The 21,003-nt window shown below is 51.5% G+C and overlaps 1 long non-coding RNA gene across 1 annotated transcript; it reads left to right on the top strand.

The window, feature by feature from the left end:
* The first annotated feature begins 708 nt into the window (after positions 1 to 708).
* On the top strand, positions 709 to 3,190 carry LOC124084536 (uncharacterized). Its single transcript, XR_006849132.2, has 3 exons — positions 709 to 2,479; positions 2,696 to 2,746; positions 2,900 to 3,190. It is a non-coding gene; the product is annotated as an uncharacterized LOC124084536 (long non-coding RNA).
* Positions 3,191 to 21,003: the final 17,813 nt, after the last annotated feature.

The raw sequence follows: 21,003 nt of genomic DNA on the forward strand, positions 1-21,003 counted from the left end.
TCAGCAACCTCAGGCAGGGGCTGGAGAGAGCTGCCAGACTGCCTTGCCCTGCCTCCTTCCCCCTGAGAGGGCACAGCTTTGTCCCTCCTGGGGGTGTAGCTCCACCTTGGACACCTGGCCCCCGCCTGACTGCAAACCTACCAGCACTTTGTTCTTGAGTTTCTCAGCCTCCAGACACGTGAAAAATAAATTTATATCCTTTAAAAATTACCCAGCCTCAGCTGTTTTATTATAGCAGCACAGAAAGACCAAAACAGCCACGTTAACACTTTGATCTGGAAATCCAGGGGCCTCCTCAAACCGTGAAGCCTGGTGTAGATGCCCGTCAAGCTCTGGGGCATCTGTCTCAGGTCAAATGCCTCCTATCCATGCAGGTGGAGCTGACCTAGGTGTTTGGAAGGAGGTGGCTGTCACAGGTGGAACCCCAAGTTGTAAGGAAAGAAAAGGCAGAAGCCGGCTGAGGAGCTGGCCACCCACGCGGTAAGGTAACAGGCGGGAGATGACTCCCGGGCACAGTTGGGTAATAGTGGGCATTACCTTAGTGCCCCCTGTGATCAACTCCAGGCCCTGTCATGGACACTGGATGTTTTCTGAGCAGGTGAGGATAAGCCCAGGGTGTGGGACCCACAGAGGAAAAGGACACTGCTGGCAGCTGGACACTGTCCCATGCACAGAGAAGGGTATCTTTCTAGTGGGGTTCTGCTCTGCCCTTTCCTGCTCTGTCATGGCCAGTGCTGCCTCTGATGCAGGACAGGAAGAGGTTAGGGCTCCTTGCAAGCTAGATCCTTGTAAATTGGGAGAGTCTTCATTTATGAAGCGGATCTCTTACAAGGACTTAATGAAACTATAAGTAGGAGGGAAAAAAAATCACTGCTTGCGAATGCACTATTTTTGTTGGGAAAAAAACCCTATAAATAGCTTTTTCTGCTCTCTGTAATCTTGACTGACATTAATTGGCACTTTCCAATTTGATCAGTCAACAACTCCTCCATCCTTCCCACCATGGATAGCGGACACTTGCCAACTTCTACCTTTTAATCTTGGCAAGAAGGAGTGTTGGCCAAAGGGCCAGCTTATTATTCAGCCTTTTAGGCCAAGTATTTATTCAAAGTATTACGTGATCAGAATTAAACGCAAACCCTTGTTGTGTTTGTCTTCTCCACATCTGCTTCCTCAAGGATGGCTAAGTTTAAGTTGTTGGTGCTCCGAGTCACTAATGAGGAGACTCACGGGGCTCCTTTTGTCCTTGCTCCTAAGGGGTCTGAGGGGTGCTGTAAAACCTTGTGGCCATTGTCCCCAGCATGAACCAGGGGACTGGAACCTTGGAATATCCTGGGGCTGCTGGCCACTCCCCACCCACCACAGAGGGTCTCTCTGGGACTCAGCCCAGGAAGAGGTGTCTGACGCAGTGGCTCCCTGATCACACAAGGGTGACGAACTTCTGAAGGATCCCGTGAGAGCCAGCCCCCCCACCCCCAGAAAATCCACAAAACGCAGAGACATGTTAAGTCCTGCATGTGGTTTCAGGCCCTCCCATGGCTTCAGACTGACCATGAGCAGTAAGGAAGGTGCCGTTGGCTTGATGGTGACTTTGTAGCCTTGGTATCAAGGTCTAACCAGGGAGACTGTGGCCTCTACACATGGTATCAAGAGACACTGCAGAGGCCTGGCTGCTGTGAGCCTGGGGCCTGGCCCGGCAAGCTCTCGGGAAGGGCAGGAGTGGAGTCGCTATCTGTGGTGGGATTCCTCATATGGGCAGGCATCCGCACGGCCTTTAAGGCCTTTCAACTGATTGAACCAGGCTCACCTGGATTACAGAGGGCAGAAACCATGGGTGCTAGGCAGTTTTCTGTCACTGTGGCAAAGTACCTGAGATCATCAACTTTGGGAGGAGAGGCTGACCCTGGTCAGGGCTTCAGATGTTTCGGGCCCTAGCTGCCTGGCACGGCCAGCTTGGGCCTGAAGTAGCACAGTACATCATGGTGGGAGAGTAAGGCAGAGGAGGGCGGCTCTCCTCAGGGTGCCTGGGGGCAAAGAGAGAGGCAGGAAGCAGGTGGGGTCAGTATGTCCCCCCCAGGGCACGCCCCGTGACCTCCCACAGCCTCCACAGCCTCCAGCTGGAGGCTCCCACAGCCTCTGGCTCCTACAGGATCCTCCCCGTCCCAGAGCACCACAGGCTGTGACCCGGCCCTAAACACGTGGGCCTTGGGGACTTCCAGATCTGTGGATTACCTTCATAGCCACACTCAGGTTAGAGTTGGGGTCACGGCTGTAGCTGGGCCACCCTGACCCACAAGACCCGCCCCAGCCACGGTGGCATCATACTTAGTAGGACAACATCTTTGTTCCTAGAAGATGCAGGTTGGTGAGATATTTAAGGTGACAAGATTGTTAGGGTCATAGAAGATCTCCTCCGTGGCTTCTCTCCTGTTCAGATGACCCCACTGATAAATGACCAGTAACCAAGGCCCTTCTTGAGGTGAGCAGAAACTGACTGGTACGGGAAATGCTACCTGAGCAGCCAGGGGTTCTGTGTGGAGTTACAAGTATACACCAGCTGGGCGACTGCGGGCAGACTGCTTGCCTACTCTGAGCCCGTTTCCTCACCTGGAAATGGGGATAATCAGGCTTGCTTTACATCTTAATTGTTCAGAGGAATAAATTTGACCATGGTTTGGAAATGCCCTGTTCACAGAGAGCTGCCGAGGAGTTCAGCGCCCAGATCTGAGCTCCGTGTCTCGCACAGGTAACACTGATTGGCAGGTCCTCTAGTGGGTGGTGCGTTGGCGGTGTTTTCTTGTTGTTTATTGGTGGTGTCTGAGACAAGGGTGGCATCTCAGGCTTGATGAGAGGGCAAAGGGCTTGCTAACCCCTTCAAACCTCTTCTTCCTCTTTGCAGGGGGACAAAAGCACTTTAAACAGCTGCTATGAAGATGTAAAAGGTCAGTGTGAAGGAAATGGAGAGCAGCCCCCAGGGAGAAAGGAGGACCGTGGATGCGGGCGAAGGCATCTCTGGACTTCCACTATTTCCCAGCAACAACTAACTGCTCCCCCTGACGGCCCAACCCAAGATGCAGTCTGCTGTGATTAAGGTCTCACTTAGACCCTATAAAAAATCAGACCCCGGCCTGGGATGTGGCTCAAGCGGTAGCGCGCTCGCCTGGCATGCCTGCGGCCCGGGTTCGATTCTCAGCACCACATACAAAGATGTTGTGTCTGCCGAGAACTAAAAAATAAAATATTAAAATTCTCTCTCTCTCTTTTAAAAAAAATAATCAGACCCCTCTTGTAACCAGTTGCCATTTTCTCTCCTGAAAATGGGCCATTCCACTGCTTAATAAAGACAGCCTTGCTGGTCTGTTGGGGTCTGTCCCCAGTTCGGTTATTTTTGCTTTTAAAATGTGCATTTGTGCACTTAGTAGGTGCTTGATCAACAGCCCCAGTGCAACAGTCCTGTGCCCCGTGAGGAACTGCTGCTTAGCATAGGACTTGTGCAGTTTCCAAGTCCTGCCCATAGACCGCACCTTGGCCATCCTGTTCTTGAAGAAGAAGATAAACAACGCCTATTTTAGTTTGGAAAAAATTCCTAAATTAAGGCTAGATGATTGCTTGGAGTTTGGGGCTAAACAATTAGGCCTGAATACATCAGAGAATCAAAACCGTTTTTTACTTGGGTGCCCACTGCCTGGAGGCAGGCACTGTTTTCAAGGCTGTCTTTCAAGGGTGTCCCTGAAAGGGCAGCTGTGAGTGGCAGGAGAGCTCACCTGGGGCAGCACCTGGAGGGACACCCTCCCTGGACCTCCACACGGAGGTAACCGAGCCGAGGCCTCTGGCTGCCAGGAGCCAGGGCTGGTGGACAGGCTGGTGGACAGCCTGGGGCAGGAAAGGCTTTTATTTTTGTTGACCTGCAGCGAGAGGATTTGATTTGCATGGTCCCTGCTGTGGAGGAAGTGTGACCCCTGCTGCTGCTGTGGACCTGCTAAGTGCTTCTGACCACCAGGCAGTGGACGTCCTGCTGCCACTGCCCCAGCCTGTCCCTCGGAACCAAGGCCTCTGGGGGTGGGGAGGGGGGGAGGCCAAGAAAGCATCGGCAGGAAGGCAGAGCCCGGAGAAAGGAGTCCTGGGTGGTGGCCGGGAGCGGGGACATGCCCGCAGGGCCTGGCACGCACCCACAGGGCTTGGCACGCTTCTGCAGCGAGCCCCGGTGCCAGAGCTCCTTCTTTATGGCTCCTTCCTTCCCACACCATCTCTAGGGTTTGCTGACTTTTCATTTTGGAATAATTTCACCTACTAAAAAAGTGACAAAAACAGTATGAGGAATTTCCATATGCTCTTCACAGATTCTCCAAATGGCAACATCTGATGGAACCGAAAATTTTAGAAGTTTTTTTTTTTTTTTAACAGATAACACATCACCTGAAAATGGAGACAACTTGAGACTGGCCATGGGAAGTCCCCCCCCTCGCCTGTCCTCATTCACATCCTCTTCGTTGTTCTTTTACAGGCCCCATGCTGGTGGCCTTTCACCGTTAGGTTGGACTTGTGCAGATCCAACCAACGGGCATCTGTACAAACAGACAGACACTCTGTGGTCATTATTCTCTAAACAATGCAGTACAGTAGGTATCTACGTGGCGTTTATGTGGGTATTATAGGTCATCTAGGGATGAGTTTGACTCTACGGGAGGGTGTGGACCTGTGTGAATAGACCAGCCATCTTGCCCAAGGGACAGGCCTGCAGAGCTGGGTGGGGGAGGGTGTCCTGCCACTCTTGGATACTGAGGGATGACGGTATGCACCTCCCCGTTTCTTTCAAAAGGGTCAACATTGGATAAATTGCACCACAGCTACCTTTCCTCAGTAACCTTATGGGCCAGAGATATTTTCAGGTCAGTATGTAGTGTTTCCGTGCCTTTTATCCGTTATGTAACTGCCATGGTGAGCATGTACCTCTGTGTGCCTGTTTATTGGTGCTGCGGATGGAACGCAGGTCTGGCAGGTACTGGGCAAGTGCTCCACCATGAGCAACACCCCCAGCCTGGCTTCTGTTCATTTAACCGGTTCCCTATCATAGATGTTGCTGTGTGGCAGACTTTTGTTGTGATTGTCTTGTTTTGTTTTTAAAATTATTTGCAGTCAAAGGCATTTTAAGTGCTACACCAATCAGCAGAGGGCAGAGAATGAGCAGGAAGCCCTCCCCACAAGAGCCCTTTGGCCCTGGGATGAATCTCAGCAGCACCTTTGGTTGGGAGCTGTGGGTGATCTTATTCTGACTGCTGGCTGGTCATAGGCCGGGGTGATAGAAGGCAGGGTATGGGATGCACAGAGGGGAGTCCCATACCTAGTTGATCGGTCAGAATCCCATTGCAAAGGAATGAGTCCATTTCTCTCCTAGTGAAGAGTCCTGAATTCCCATATGGGTATCCAGATATAGAAAGGGGGAAGAGGAATCCAACCCTGCAGAACGGCAGGTTTCTCAGAGAAAAGTGTCATGGCCTTCTATGCGTCAGATCAGACCCCAGAGGGATGGAGGCCGAGAGAGACTCTGCCTGGCCAGGACCCCTGACTGGGAAAGAATTGTCTTATATTCCCCACATTCACAGACGAAGTGGTCAAGAAGCCTCAAAATCTGGGGCCAATCACCTTCTGCAGGGGGTAGTAAGAGGAGGCGGGAAGGGCCCGGCCCCCGAGCCTGCAGCACCCCGGGGCTCTCCTGTTCTGGGTGCAGGCTGATGGCACCTTATAGGCTTCGGAGTGGGCAGGAGGGCCCAGGGAGGGCAGAGGTGAGGCACCGCCGGCTTGTGGGGTGTGTGTGCTGTTCCTACCCAACTCTAACGCCCAGGCAATGAACCCCAGGGGATTGCGTTCTCCTAGCCTTGACCCTCGAAGTCCCTCTCTAGGACCCTGGAGATGACACTAGGCCTGCCTGGATAATCCAGGACAATCTCTCCGCCTCAGGGTTCTTAATTCAACTACATCTGCAAAGCCTCTCGACCCATGTGAGGCAGCCAATTCACGGGTCTCATTCTGGAACGCAGATGGACATTGGGGGCCACCCCAGCTCATGACAGTCACAGTTCCCTGAGTGATAGCAACTGAGCAGGGCACTTGCTACAGTGCCTGAAATCTCCCTGAGCAGGGCCAGTGGGAATCAGAGGGAGACGGTGGGCTGAGGGGGCTGGGGGCAGATGCCCTGGCTGGTAGGCGGAGGATGTGAGTATTCCTCGGGGATCAGAGAGACCCCCTGTCTGCTGGGGGCACCCCAGATGCCAGAGGCACTTGGCAGGACCTCCAGAGACAGGAGCCAGATGCTCTAAATCAGGGGACTCTCTGGGGGGGGGACAGAGCAGACTCCCTCCCCTGTGGCCAGCCCTGAAGCCATAGCCTGGCTGGATTTCAAACATTTACATCAACACAGGGGAGAGGTGAAAACTGCCCAGACCTTTAAAACAACTCAACAGCTTGAAGGTGGGACCTGCCCAAGATGTCATGCCCCCTGGGTGGAGACGCGGGCAGAGTCGGCATTTGACAAGTCTGGGGTTGTGATGAAGCAGGGCTTCGTGTGTTCTAAGAGGCTGGGCTCCTCAGTGGACTCCTCATGGTCCTTGATGTCAGGCCTGCCTCAGTGACAGAGAACAAAGCTCCTCAGCAAGACTGTCACAGTCTTGTGACAGCTGATTGCTGGACTGCCCTTCTCGCTCCCTCGGGAATGAGCATCCCCTGTAGGGCTGCCCTGTCCACAGCCAGGTGTGGTCATCTGAGCAGGGGAGAGTGAGGCCCCCACTGGCTGGGCAGAGGAAAGTGTCTTGCCAGCACGGCTCAGTTGACACTTCGGAAAATTGTTTTTCCTGGAAGAAAGCTCAACAAAGTGTCAAATTGTCAGAAGGCAGCGTGAAGATCACCACTTGGCTTGCTCCCTGACCCCTCATCACCGCCTCCAAGCCGCGGATCCTTGCCTCAGTGATTCCAGGACAACTGTGGACCAGGATGGTGAGGAGGGCAGGTTTTAGGGGCAGATTATCTCGGGTTCCCAGGGTATGTCCTGCTCAGCAGGTTTCTTAGCCGTTGGTGCCAATCCACCTGAGCCAGTTGGTAAGTCACAGATTGCTCTTGGGAGACTCGGGCATTCTTCCATGTGTGGTGGGGACCATGTTATACGAATTCCTGCAACTTCCCTGTGGATGTTCCAGGCTGAGAGTCTCAGGCTGAGATCTGCTGCCCAGAGGCACTGACTGGCAAGAGAGGCCCAAACACGCACACCTTGGGGGGTACCAGCTCTGCCCCTCACAGAGGTCCTCACAGAGAAGGCACAACTGGGACAAAGCAATCCTGTCCTTGTGAAGGGACTCTGTGACCCACCCAGTGAGAGTCAGGCAGACAGGAATCCTCTGGAAACAGCAGCACCTTTTAATTGAGCTGGGGGACTATTGATCAGACTAAAGTTTCTTATATTCCATTCGTGCAAGTGGGTTCTTTACAGTAGTCATCCAAACATTTCCAGCAAACTATTGATTCCATCAACAGAAGCTCATTTAACATCCCTTATGCCAATGAAAAGCTTCAAGTTGTTTAGAGATAAAATAGCTGAGGTTTACAGAGCCCTGCTGAGTGGGGCCTTTGGTTAAATGCAAATGAAACACCCCTAGAGTGCGTGCCCCTGATTAGGGCCACTGCTGTCCTGTGTGTGGCCTAAACTAAACACGTTCATAAAATACCGTGTGTTCAAACACTTGAAAACAGACTGTAGGTGACGGTGTCCCTCTTACTCCTTGACTTCTTCTTCTATAAAATGGGGGAAACAAGGCCCACCTCAGAGCGTTGCCAGCAGAGTGATGAATCAGGAGAAGAGTTTAACACAGTGGTAACCAGGGAGGGTACAGAAGGTGTTAGCTGATATCCATGTTCTGCCTGCATATATCTAAACAAACCTGTCTATCCATTGGTCATCTTTCAGTTGACATCAAAAATATTTTCACTACAGATTTATATAGTAGCAAGAAATATAATTTTTAGCATGTGGTAATTAACATCTTAAATTGAAACTGATGCATTGATCTAAATATATCTAACGGCATCTCAATACTATGAAGACTCCACGCCTGCTAACCTCTTTTCACAACACACGAGCGAGATTCTCGTTAATGTGAGTGCGTCCGTGAAGTTAAAGTAGGACATTTCATTTCCTTATTTCTTTCTCCTTTACCTTGCATTTTCATTCCACAGAACTAAATCCTAACATTTTACATTTTGATCCTCAAAAGCCCTTTACTGATTTCCCTATGATATTTTCTGCAACAAATATATGTGCATAAATGTAAGTTTTATGATTCGTTTTATTATCTGTGAACTTAAGGCTCTATTAAAAACGTTTAATTGGTTGCCATTACATTTTTTTTTGTGTGTGTGTGTGTGTGTAAAATTGATCAAACTAACATATATAGCTGGGCGGGGTGGCACCGCCCTGTGATCCCAGTAACTCAGCGACACTGAGGCAGGAGGATCCCAAGTTCCAAGCCAGCCTCTGCAACTTAGGGAGCTCCTCTCTCAAAATAAAAAAATAATAACTTTAAAGAAGGAACTGGGGATGTAAATGAGTGGTAAAGGGCCCCCGAGTTCAATCCCTGACACCAGAAACAAACATCAAAACCCCCAAACAACAAATTTACTATAATTGTTGATAAATGCATATTAAATAAAAGGAAACATCTAACTCATGCAACAAATATCATTTATTTCTAGAAAGAGCCATTTAGCATCAGTGCTTCCTATTTTTGTTTTATTGATGTAAGAATCCAGATCACTTATTCCCGTCCAGAAGCAGATGTGAGCGGAAGAAGTCTTGCTAGAAAGAAGGGCTGCCAGCCAACAATTAACTCCAAATGCCTCAAAGGACATTATAATACCCACTGAGAAAACCCTGCCAGCTGGATAGTGAAAGTGGTGGCCTCGTTATCAAGTCACTTTGACCTGGTAGGATCGACCTGCTCACTGCACCTGGCGAGGAACCGGGGCCAGCTGAGGCAAGAACCCTGAGCTCGGTCCTTGCAAACCTGTAGCCTGTGTAGCACTTTTTTTCTCATTCTGAAACATTTAACCAAAAATTTGGGGGGGGGGTTTCTCCCCATCCTTATATTTTTATTTGTTCTAGTTAGTAGAATGCACTTGGACACATCATACAAAAATGCAGTGTAACTTCTCATTCTTCTGGTTGTGCATGATGCAGAATCACACCCGTTGTGTAGTCATACATGTACGTAGGGTCATAAGGTCCAATTTGTTCTACTTTCCTTCTACCCCCATGCCCTTCCCTTCCCCTCACGCCCCTCTGCCTAATCCAAAGCACCTCTATTCTCCCCCCCCCATTGTGAATCAGCACCCCATAAATCAGGGAAAACATTTGGCCTTTGTATTTTTGAGGTTGCCTTATTTTGCTTAGCATGATATTCTCTAGCTTGATGGAGAATTTACCTGCAAATGCCATCATTTCATTCCTCTTTATCATCTAACAAGACGCATGACAAGCTTTGAACTTTCTATGTCAGTGTTCAAGTTGTGGAGAGCAAAAGAGGCCCGTGAGGACCCTGGGGAATGAACGCCCACAGGCAGCAGAGGCCCTGCGTCCTCCCTGAGGGAGGAGAGGCTGCCTTTGGTTGTGTGCAGGATGCTTGTTTCACTTGGGCTCAGCTTTGGCTTCCTTTTGTCTTCATCTGGGGCTGTGTGGCTTGAGCACCTTGCAAGGCAGCAGGGTGACTGCGTGCGGGATTGAGGGACCTGCCTTCCCTGGGTGTTCCCAGATAGAGCGCGGCACCAGGGGAGACTGGGGTTTTGGAGGCTGGGGTGGGGCGGCCTCCTCTCTGCAGTCGTTGGAGGCTGGCTAACCTCATGGGGTGGCCAAAGGCCGCAGCTGCGGCTCCAGCTGCCATCCCCACAGCCTCCTAGGCCTCCTGAGACTGTGGTGAGCTGTCTGAGGGGGGCCCTGGCTTCTGAGCCGCCTTGCAGGAAGATCAGGGGCGCTGGGGTTTAGCTGGCTCCAGCTTGTTCTGCTCCCTGCTCCCCGACCCTCCCTCCTCATGCCTGTCCACCCTTGGCCTGGAAGACAAAGGGCCTGGCCTGGGCCATCACCAGCTCCCACAACTGCCTGGCCCTCTGCCTGTCAGGAACCCCATCTCAGCGGCCCTGCTTCTTTGGTAGAACCCCGATTAGTGCAGTGAGTTATATATAAATTAAAATCAATATGCAATTTTTAAAATTTACAACAGGGCAGTGCAATTTGTGGCTAACTTGTAAGTTGCTTTGCCATGTGCTGTCCTGGCCTTCCTCCTGTTACTGAACGGGAGAGCGTAGGACCCAGTGTCCGGTCCTGAGAATAATTATGTTAGGATTTAGAATGACCATTTCAAATAATTTTAATTTTTGGACCTTATAAGTGAATGTTTCCAATTTATTTAATAATTGAGAAGAATAAATACAGTTCAAAACTATTTGGTCCAAAACTAGCATATGATTTTATGTTGTATTAATAGCAGATAAAATATTAAGCATTTTGTAAGCTGAAGTGAGATTTTATTTTAATTAAAATGAATGTTTCATGATCTATAATAAAATATGTCCTAAGTAGACCGCTCGTAATCTACATGGACCCTGATAAGATGCTATCCATTGGCTAATTCCAGTCTTGGAAGTCTGATAGATTGATCTGGGAAATATCCTCGCTGCATTTAGGAGAATCAGCACTAATGGCCTCTACTGCTTTGACTGCTCCTGGCTGCCTCTTTTCCTAGCTAATGACAAGTTCTAGGGATTCATATTGAGAATAGCAGAAAATATTTGCTTGTGTTGAAATACATGAAAAAGTTATTTTTAGCATTTAGAATTTCTAATTGATGCTCTCTTTGCTCTTATGAAACTCTCCCTCAGATGATTCACCCTTTGAGAATAAAGAGGCTGATTAAAATAAAAAGTAGACAAGAGCTGGGAACAAAGAGTTTACAGAAAACCAATTGCAAATAGCTCATAAAGAAACTGTTTAGCTTCATACAAAACAACAGCAAGAGCAGAGAGCTTGTGGAGAAGCCGGAGAGGGAGAGCCGGGATTGCAGAGGGAGCAGGGGTGGAGGCCGTTCCCTATGGAGGCTCTGAGCTGCAGATCTGGGCAGAGCTGGACTAGGCCCTGAACTGGCAGTGATGGGTCAGGAGACCTCTGGCAATTTAGTGATGGGGCGAGGCATAGCCCTGGCCCTGGAAGATAGCCAAACAAAACAAGAAAAAAACAGAAACAGTTTTAACCACTCTGCTGAGATACAAAACTGGCATAGATTTAAGTTTGTCAACTCTATGACAAAATTATGGTGCAACTGAAGCCATCCCACCTTGCTGGTCGGGATGCAGCGGCACAACCCCGGGAATCCCACCAATGGCCAGGCACCAACAGGAGGGCGGTTCCAAGCACCCTGGAGTGCAGGGAGGAGAGGAACCCAGGCCCAGGCTCCAAGCCCAGCGGCTGCTCACCTGCTCCTCACTGGGGACAGCAGAGGCTCTGGGGTCCATGCTATCCCTCTTCTTCCCAGTGTCAGGGCTGATGGCCTCTGTGGAAGAAGCACAGAATCACCTTCAGGTTTGGGTTCCAAGCGCCCTGTGCTGCTGCGAAGACAGAAACCCACTGAGCCCAACCCTGGAGTCAGGGCAGAGGCTCGTATGATTGAATCTTCATCGCATCTTGTCTCCTTTGAACTGGGGAGCCCACAGGGGTGAACTTGGATGCTTTCAGCATCCTGGATGTGGGTGTCTCTGTGGCTGTTTAACAGTTTACATATCTATGCTTAGAAATATTTCTCTGTTTGTAAAAATGATACATGTTTACTGTACAATAATCAAACCCCCAAACCAAACAAAACTTGCAAGTTTTGTGAATAAGGACCCAAATAATCCTGCTATAGAGAGTGAGAAAACGCTTTGGTGTTTTCTACCTGTTCCCCTATGATAGAGATAGCTGTGTAACTGTATCTGGCCACCCGGGGTCCAATCTTCACTGACAGTCTTACATCTTGTCACTGTGTCTTTGATCTAATGCACTTTGTTGTTTGCTTTTAATGGTTGAAGAGTGCCATTTGACCAGTGTTGTTAAATAAGGGGAAAGCACTGTGCTGGGTGTTGGACACACTGGGTGCATGTGAATCTGTGTGGGTGAGCTTATGTTTTCCAGCTTGTTCCCCAAAGAGACCACAGATATTGTCCTTGCTTTCTCAAACTTGCCAATGTAGAGGAAGGAATAATACGTGTACATAATCAACTTCAGAATGGTGGCAGTGTGTGAGGAGTCACAATGAGGAGCCAGAACAAGGATGGGAAGCTTCCCCAACCTGTGAATGAACAGTCTCTGCTTTTCAAACGCGGGATCACCGAGGTTTGGTAAGTTCCTGGGAAAGGGAAGTGGAACCACCCGGATTGGATTGTCTTTTCCATTGCCCCCACTCTGAAAGGTCACCTGCCAGAGCGCCATTGTCAGAGGCGATCAGAGTCTGGGCGGCAGGGGCCCCCTGTCTCTGGAGTGTGTGGAGGCTGAGGATAGACAGAGGCTCTCGGGGGAGAAGAGGTTGTGCTCCTCTCTCCTTGGTGTGCCGCGGGGGAACGGTCATTCCGAATAATCAGACTAAGTAATAGAGAAGCGGGGATGGGGTGGCCAGGCGTGGGACTCAACGGGAGCCTTGCTTGTGACTGCCCACGTGGAAAGGTGGACCTGCAGACTGGAGGGGCCCGGGAGGTGGGTCGTGGGCCGTGATAGCAGCTGTACCCTTTTCATAGGCAAAGAACTCCTGGGCCGGGTGTGCCCTGCGTGTTTCTGTGGTTTAATTCTTCTTCGGTGCCTGGCCATCATGATATTCAAAATGTCTAAGCCAAAGATGATTTGGGGCAGGTGGGTGCATGTTTATCAAGGGCCCAGTAGTGAGGAGGCTGCTGGGCATATCACACGGGCCCCAAGGAGCTAAGCAAGGAGCCTGTCCCTTGAGCATCCTCGTGGGGATTGGAATCGGCTTCCACCCTTCAGCCCAGGATGCCAGACCCCAGGGCGGGCAAGGCCTAGGCGCCACGGAGCAGGCGAGGGTCTCTGCTTTGTGCTGGGGTTTGGGTTCAGGGTGCTCATTGTGTTTCCAGGACCTGCCTCGGCATCAGTGGGAGAGGATCTCATGGCCCCCAAGCCTCATGACATGCTCATCTGTCTTGATATTCGGGAGCACGTCATAATCCAATACCTTCAGGGTCTATTTCTGGATATTCCTGCCGGACGTCCAAGTCCAGCCCTGATCCTATGCCCTCCTCACCATTTCGTCCTCCCAGGTCCTTGTTGGCTTCCGCAGCTTTGGTGGACCTCTGGTCACTTTCTTCCCTGCCCAGGCACACCCTCAGCTGTGCAGGGCCTGTGTCTTGCTCTCTGGATCAGGCTTCTCCAGGAGACTGTGGGTCTTTGCTCTCTGGCCGCAGAACTCTCTTAGGAGCAGGTGGTCTCAGGAGAGTTTCCAGATCTGATTTGTCCCAGTCCTGGCCCCAAAGCATGGGGAACAGCTCAAAGGACTGTTTCCCATGCTTCCCAGCCCTTCTGAGTCTGCCATTTGATCACAATGGGACATGTTTCTGGATACCAAGATATCAGGCCAAAGGATTTCACCTAGCAAATGTAATGTCTTAAGAATATTCAGATACTATTGATCCCATTTCCAGTCTCTGCTTGAAAAGGAGGCTTTGCCAGGTGTGGTATCCCACACCTGTGATCCCAGCAGCTCAGGAGGCTGAGGCAGGAGGATCCAAAGCTCAAAGCCAGCCTCAGCCACTTAGCAAGGTCCTAGGCAAATTAGTGAGGACTTGTCTCTAAATAAAAAATAAAAAAGGGCTGGTGAAGTAATTCAGTGGCTAAGTCCCCTGGATTCAAGTCCTATACCCAAACAAAACAGAACAGAACAGGTCTTCCAGTGTGTCATGGGGCGAGGCCCTGAAGGCTGAGTTTCTGACAAATGACCATAAAGGGGTCTCTATACCTTTAGAAAAAGGGATGTTATCTAACATGTTTATATTGTCTTCCTAGAGTGGAGGTAAAAGGTGGTTTCAGAATTTGGGTGAGTTTGCTCACACATGCTTCCCACGCAGGATGTCTTGGTTCATGGTGACTTTAGTTTACTTTATTTGGGAAGGAAAGCCCTGCCCCACTTTCCAGTGGGGACTCACATATGTTCCTTATTTTCCTTCAGTGCAGATATGCAGATACTTCACAGGGAAGTATGCAGGCCTTATTTGGTGTTCTTTATTTAAGGAAAAGGCTCACAGTTGTGCTGACACCTCCCAGTCTCTGCAAGAAAAGCTTAGCATGGCTGAGCCGGCATCAGCCCCAGGGGGAGGGGTTCTGGAACCCCCAGTGCAGCACTGAGCTCCCTGCGCTCTGGGCCACATGCCGGGGTTTCTGAAGGGTGACAGCCAATGGGCAGAGTGCTGAGGCTCTTCCTGATGGCTTTATGGAAACAGCGAGTGGCAGAAAGTTTGCGGGGTGGCGAGGAAGAAGAGCTCAGAGGATCTGCACCTGTCTGGGGCGGGCCCTTCTGCAGTAGCCTGGGGCGATGATGTTCTTGATCCTGCCACCAAGGAGACTTTTTCTTAGCGAGACAGAAAGTGGGAACTTGGGCTGTTGCAGGAGAGCAATGACAGAAGCAGTGCTGTCCTTTCCAGGCCGGGGCACGGTAGCGCCCCCAGCAGGCGGTGTTGGGAGTTGCCACAGCAGGTGGAAACTGTGACTTGTCCACCCCATTTTTACCGTCCAGGAGCCACAGAAAATATTTGTCTAAGGAACACTGTGTGTGGAATGCTTTTCTTTGTTCCCAGTGAGTGGGCTTCCTCTGGAGAAGAGGCCTGACCCTGTCTGATCCGGGTGTCACTGTGCGGCCAGACTGAACTCTGTCCAGCAGAAATCTCTCGGACCGTGTCAGCCTCCTGCTTAAAATCCTGCCTGGGATGGGTTGCTCCAAGCTGTGGGTGCTCTGGGCATCTGCACCAGGCTGGGCTCTGTGTTGGGCCAGGTTGGTGCGCCTGGCCTGCCTCAGCCTGGTGCCTCAGGCTGGTGCTGGCATGGTAGGCTTCGTCCCCGCTACCTCCCGCACTCCAGCCGGCCCCGTCCACCTGCTCCAGGATGAGAGCTTGGGTTCAGTGTCCAGGCAGTTCTGAGTGTGAGGCTGGGTGTGGGGAGCCAGATGGGCAGGCCAGCCCCCATCAGGAAAGTCCTGGGGGTCCCCAGTGCCCAGTGTGCCCTGGGTTTGGAGGCAGGATATTTGAAATATCCCCCTCTGATGGATACAGCTCCTCGTTGGCAGTGTCTTGTTTTATGGCCACTCTCTGATTCCATTCTGTGATGTAAGTGAAATACATTTAGGGTTTGTGGGGAATTCCCTTTTTTTTTCTTTTTTGTGGTGCTGGGGAGTGAACCCAGGGCCTTGTGCATGCAAGTCAATCACTCTACCAGCTGAGCTGTATCCCCAGCCCTGTGAGGATCTTTTAAGGTCAAGATTGTTGTGTGTACTGATGAATATGTAACAAATCCCATCGTTGTGTACAACTGTGATGCACCACTAAGGAGTGTGGGCAGGAAGATTCTTTACAAGTACATGTGGGCGTTAGTGTATTAGTTTATTTTTCAATAAAATTTTTCATCAAGATGACAAATAAAATCTGATATTTTGAAATATCTTTCTCCTTCCATCTTGCCCGCCGAATGGCTCCTTTACAATTGGTAGAATCGCAAGACTACAAGACGTAACTCGCCACTCCTGAGAGACTCCTCATCCGGAAATCAAAGGTCAGAAGGTTTTGTTAAATGTATTCATAAGTATTTTAAAATTATAGCAAAAGGGATTTGGCTGGAATCCTTTAGTCTTGGAGCATCTGAAGGTCACCGAGTACAAGAAAACCCTGAGCAGTTCTTTGCGTCTTGTGAATTTCAACTTTTCTTCACAGAGAGTCCAAAAGAAGTAAGTGGGGGTGGGCTGGGGATGTGGCTTAAGCGGTAGCGCGCTCACCTGGCATGCGTGCGGCCCGGGTTCGATCCTCAGCACCACATACAAAGAAAGATGTTGTGTCCGCCGAAAACTAAAAAAAAAATATTTAAAAAATTCTTTCTCTCTCTTTAAAAAAAAAGAAGTAAGTTGTGGGGGAGCCTATGCATAACCTAGAGACGGAAAACCAGTCAGGCTCAGTGTCTGTCTTAAATACATATGAGCATACCTTTTTTTTCTTCTTTTTTGTGGTGCTGGGATTGAACCCAGGGCCTTGTGCATGTGAGGCAAGCAGTCCACCAGCTGATCTGTATCCCCAGCCCTGTGAGGAATTTGAAGTGTGTGTCTTAAATACTTGTGGCAGCCTGTGCTCCTGATTGTCACGGTCGGTCTGGGCTTCACAGTACACTTCTCCACAGGGCGATCCATGAAGTCTTGCTCTCGGCCTTCCTTCTGAGGCATGCCCAAGGATACAACACCCCGCTGTCTCAGTGGCCACCATGGAGGTGCGTCTGATGAGGCTGTGGTTAGGATGCTCGCATGGTAGTGTCAAGTGCTTTCTGCGTGTGGCCGTCCCCTGTGTGTATTTGTCCACTTTCTCTCGTCGAGAGCACATGGCCATGGACAGGGTGGGGAGAAAGACTTGCTTGGCTGACGGGGCTGGAGGTGCAACACTGGGGGCTGCATGTGGTGATGGCCTTGCTGGCCGTCCCCAGGAGGTGCAGGGGGTGTGCGTCTCCTCGGGGCTGTCTGCCTCTCCCTGCCCAGCCGGCGGGTCAGGTTTTGGGCTCCATCTGATGAGTCTATCTATTCCTGAATCACCTCCCCAGCAGAGTCAGAGGGTCTCCACCCCAGTACCTCATGGTGGGGATTTGACTTCAACACATGAAATTCTAGGGACATACACCACATCCGAACCATGGCACCGTGCCTGTGCAACCCCAGCTCAAGATCATGCACATTACCATTTATTCTCAGTAAAGAAAAAAGGTCACAAATAAGTATGGTTTTTGTTTTGAGTCAAAACACACCAAATAAAAACCCACATATTCGCGTGTCGACAGCCTTAGAGAGCTCAGCACCGACCCCCATCCGCCCCAGCTGTCTGACCAGCTTCACACGCCTAAAATGTCTTCTGCGCACCTTGGAGCCAAACAGCAGGACAGTGGCAACGTTCTGGAGGTCAACGTTCTGCGAGTTTTACAACTCTCGCTCTAGCAGAGACTCTGTCTCCCTGCTTCCCTTCCCGTCTCTGGGTTCAATACTGTGGTGGTGACCAGATACGTGAGGGCCATGACCAGTCTGCAGCAGGTGCCACCGGACATGCCCAGCTCCACCCGTGCCCAGACCCCTCATCCTCTGTCCTGGGACTTCCCTGTTGATGCCGAGGTGAAGGAAGCTGTGGAGCCCCAGCTGGTGCCAACTTCAAGTGCGGGGCCAATACCCAGGGCAGAGCTGCATCCAGGGGCGGGGATGATGCCTTTGGACTAGTGACCTCCTGGGTCCAGGGCCAGAGTTCAAGTACCTGTCCGAGGAGCCCAAGGCCCCTCAGCCAGCTGCCCTGCTTGCGTCTCTGCTGAGCCTCAGGCCAGCCCCAGGGAGTCACACTCCTCAGTAAAGCAAAAATGAACAGAGGGTTCTGGACTTGCAGTAGTTTGGACAGAATTTTTTTTTTTTAACCTTCTGATGGTAAAATGGCAACACATTTGTTACAACTTGGCCAGTTTTGAACTTTTCCCAGGCTCCTTGTGTGTGGTAGGCTCTTTTCCACTGATGCCGGGCAGCAGCAGTGACCAGCGATTCCCAGCCGGCCAGCAGCAGGAGGGTGGATGACCGGTGCTCTCCAGCATACTCTGTTGCTAAGCGACAGTGTTCCATAGGTCAGGTGTCTTCAGTGCCTTTGTGACTTGGGATATCTTTAGCTAACGATGGGGTGTTGGATAAATACCGGGGCATCTGTGGGAAACTCTGCCCTCTGTCTCCATTTTCTGGAGAAGACCCTGCTTGTCCAAGCTCCATTTCTATTCTATGGTGACAGAAATCCTTCTCTGGGTTATCTCTGTGAGGATGGCGAGGGACAGAGGCCATCCACATGAGGACTTTTTCTCCTTTCCCTGAAGGAGGGTTAACTTCTGCAGATGGGCAGGCACAGGACATTTTCAGAGAGCCGTTCAGCCACACATTTCAATTTAGATCGCGTTGATCCGTGTTAGCATGTAGGGAGAGAGTTATTAAAGCCCTCATTGGAGTGCTTCCTGCCCCTGCGTCAATCTGTCACGGAGGAGCTAGCCCTGGCCATCCAGGAGCCAGAGTGAGGTGGGGCCACGGGTGTCGGCATGGGCATGGCTTCTTCCAGGGTTGGAGGGAGGTTAATGTTGGCAGAGAGGCCCCCTCCCCTGCCTCATCCTCACAAAAGATGCCCCTCGGAGATTCAGGGAAGAAAACAGCCACAAAGGTCACCTGGCTACAGTGTCCCCACTTTAAATAATACTCAGAGCAAGACTGATCTATTACCTGTTCGCCAAATGTGCTTCTATTTTTACTTCAGTTGTAATAAATTAACATGAAAGAAATTTAAGAAAAATATTAAAAGGCCAGCTCTAGTCACACTGGCCCATGAAGTGGCAGGGACATGCAGGGAGCAGCGGGGCTAATGGCCCTGTGGGGCTGCTGCAGTGAACAGTCTGGGCATATGGTCTGACTGCCACTCTTCCTGTCTCCTGTGGCTGGCCACTCAGTCCACCACTGTCCCCAGCTTGGGGTCTATCCCAGCTGAGCTGCACTGCTTCCATTCTCCACTGTGACTGGTGCCAGGAGAACCTGGGCAGAGCTAGAGGACAGCCTGCCATGGAGGGCGTGGTGCATGAGCACAGAGGACAACCTCAGGGTGCAAGGACTCCCTGGAGGGGACAGGGCATAGCCCTAGAGGACAACCTCAGGGTGCAGGGACTCCCTGGAGGGGACAGGGCATAGCCCTAGAGGACAACCTCAGGGTGTAGGGACTCCCTGAAGGGCAATGTGCATGAGCCCAGAGGACAACCTCAGGGTGCAGGGACTCCCTGAAGGGCACAGAGGACCACCTCAGGGAGCAGGGAGTCTCTGAGGGGCACAGGGCATGAGCCCAGAGGACAACCTCAGGGTGCAGGGACTAGCTGGGGGACAGTGCTAGCCTAGAGGACAACCTCAGGATGCAGGGACTCCCTGGAGGGCACAGGGCATCAGCCCAGAGGACAAATTCAGGGTGCAGGGACTCCCTGGAGGGGACAGTGCCTGAGCCCCAGAGGACAACCTCAAGGTTCAGGGACTCCCTGGAGGGGACAGTGTACAACCTCAAGGTTCAGGGACTCCCTGGAGGGCACAGTGCATGAGCCCCCGAGGACAACCTCAGGCTGGCAGGGGCTCCCTGGAGGGCACAGGTCAGAGGACAACCTCAGACTGGCAGTGATACCCTTTTCTTGGGCATATTTTGGCTTCACTCTTTAACCAACTCGAGAAGATAATGCGTTATGAGGCAGTCACCCGCAATACCATTATCAGTGGTGGTTATCTGCATCCAGAGGACAACCTCAGGGTGCAGGGACTCCCTGGAGGGCACAGTGCATGAGCCCAAAGGACAACCTCAGTGTCCAGCGACTACCTTGAGGGGACAGTGCATGAGCCCCAGAGGACACCCTCAGGGTGGAGGGACTCCCTGAAGAGGACAGTGCATGAGCTCCAGAGGACTACCTCAGGGTACAGGGAGTCCCTGAGGTGCACAGGGCATGAGCCCCAGAGACAACCTCCGGGTGCAGGGACTCCCTGGAGGGCACAGGGCATGAGTCCCAGAGGACCACCTCAGGGTGCAGGGGCTCCCTGGAGGGGACAGTGCATGAGCCCCAGAGGACAACCTCAGACTGGCAGTGATACCCTTTTCTTGGGCATATTTTGGCTTTACTCTTTGATCTACTCGAGGAGATAATACGTTATGAAGCAGTCATCCGCAATACCATCATCAGTGGTGGGCATCTGCACCCCTGAATCTATCCTGTGCTCCTACTTATTAAATATTCCCTCTGTCATCCCTGGTTATTTACTAAGCGCTGAGGTCAGCGGTCGTGATCCATGTCTGCCAGCGGGAAGCCCAGGGTCTTCCTCTTGGATTTGGTTCTACAACCTGTCACCTGCCGTGTGTGTGTGTGTGTGTGTGTGTGTGTGTGTGTGTGAGGAGCCAGAACAGTTCAGTCCTGATGTTGAACGCCAGGCAGGAGGCGCACCTGCCCATGTTCCTTTACCACCCCGGCTTCCTACTCTATCTGGGTTTTGCCTTGAAGACCAATTCTTTGCTCTGGGACACGTGACTTGGTGCCCTCTGACACATTGCAGGTGCTCCACTTCAGCTTCGAGTTTACAGTCAGGGGTTCCCAAAGCTTGCGGTGACGAGGGCATCTTCAAGGACTGAGCTGGGTCTGAGCGGGTGTGGGTCTCAGAGTGACTGTGTGTGACCCCCCTCGTTGCCCTCCCTCACCCTGGGTCCTGCTTGGGGTCTTCCTCCCTTGAATTCCAGTAAGCAGGGGTGGCATTGCAGTGCCTTCCAACCCAGGATGAGCCCAGGAGCTTCAGGCTCCTCCATCCCCTGTCCCCACAATCCTCCTCCAGTCCTACTTACCAGCGAGAGAGCGCTTTGGCTAAACCCCTGGGAAGATGACACCTGTCACTCTCTTCTCCCCAGGCCACCCATGGCCATCCTAGAGCAATAGTGTGCTGGAGAATGTGTAACAATTGGATAGCGGAAGAAAGAAAAGGTCCAGATGTATAGTGTTTGCCAGTCCTGTGGGGTGACTGGTTAGCGTGGCCATTTTCAAGCTGCCAGGGCAATGGGGCTTGGCCTGGAGCTGGGAGGAGACCGGCTGTGGGCCCAGGGGAGCAGGCAGGACAAGACCTGCTCCCAGTACATGGGAATCCACCTTGGGCTCTGACCACCGGGGACCTAGTAGAG

Source organism: Marmota monax, unplaced genomic scaffold (assembly GCF_021218885.2).
Source record: "Marmota monax isolate L192 unplaced genomic scaffold, Marmota_monax_Labrador192_F-V1.1 WCK01_AAM20220418_F8-fsc00022, whole genome shotgun sequence".
Taxonomy (NCBI): domain Eukaryota; kingdom Metazoa; phylum Chordata; class Mammalia; order Rodentia; family Sciuridae; genus Marmota; species Marmota monax.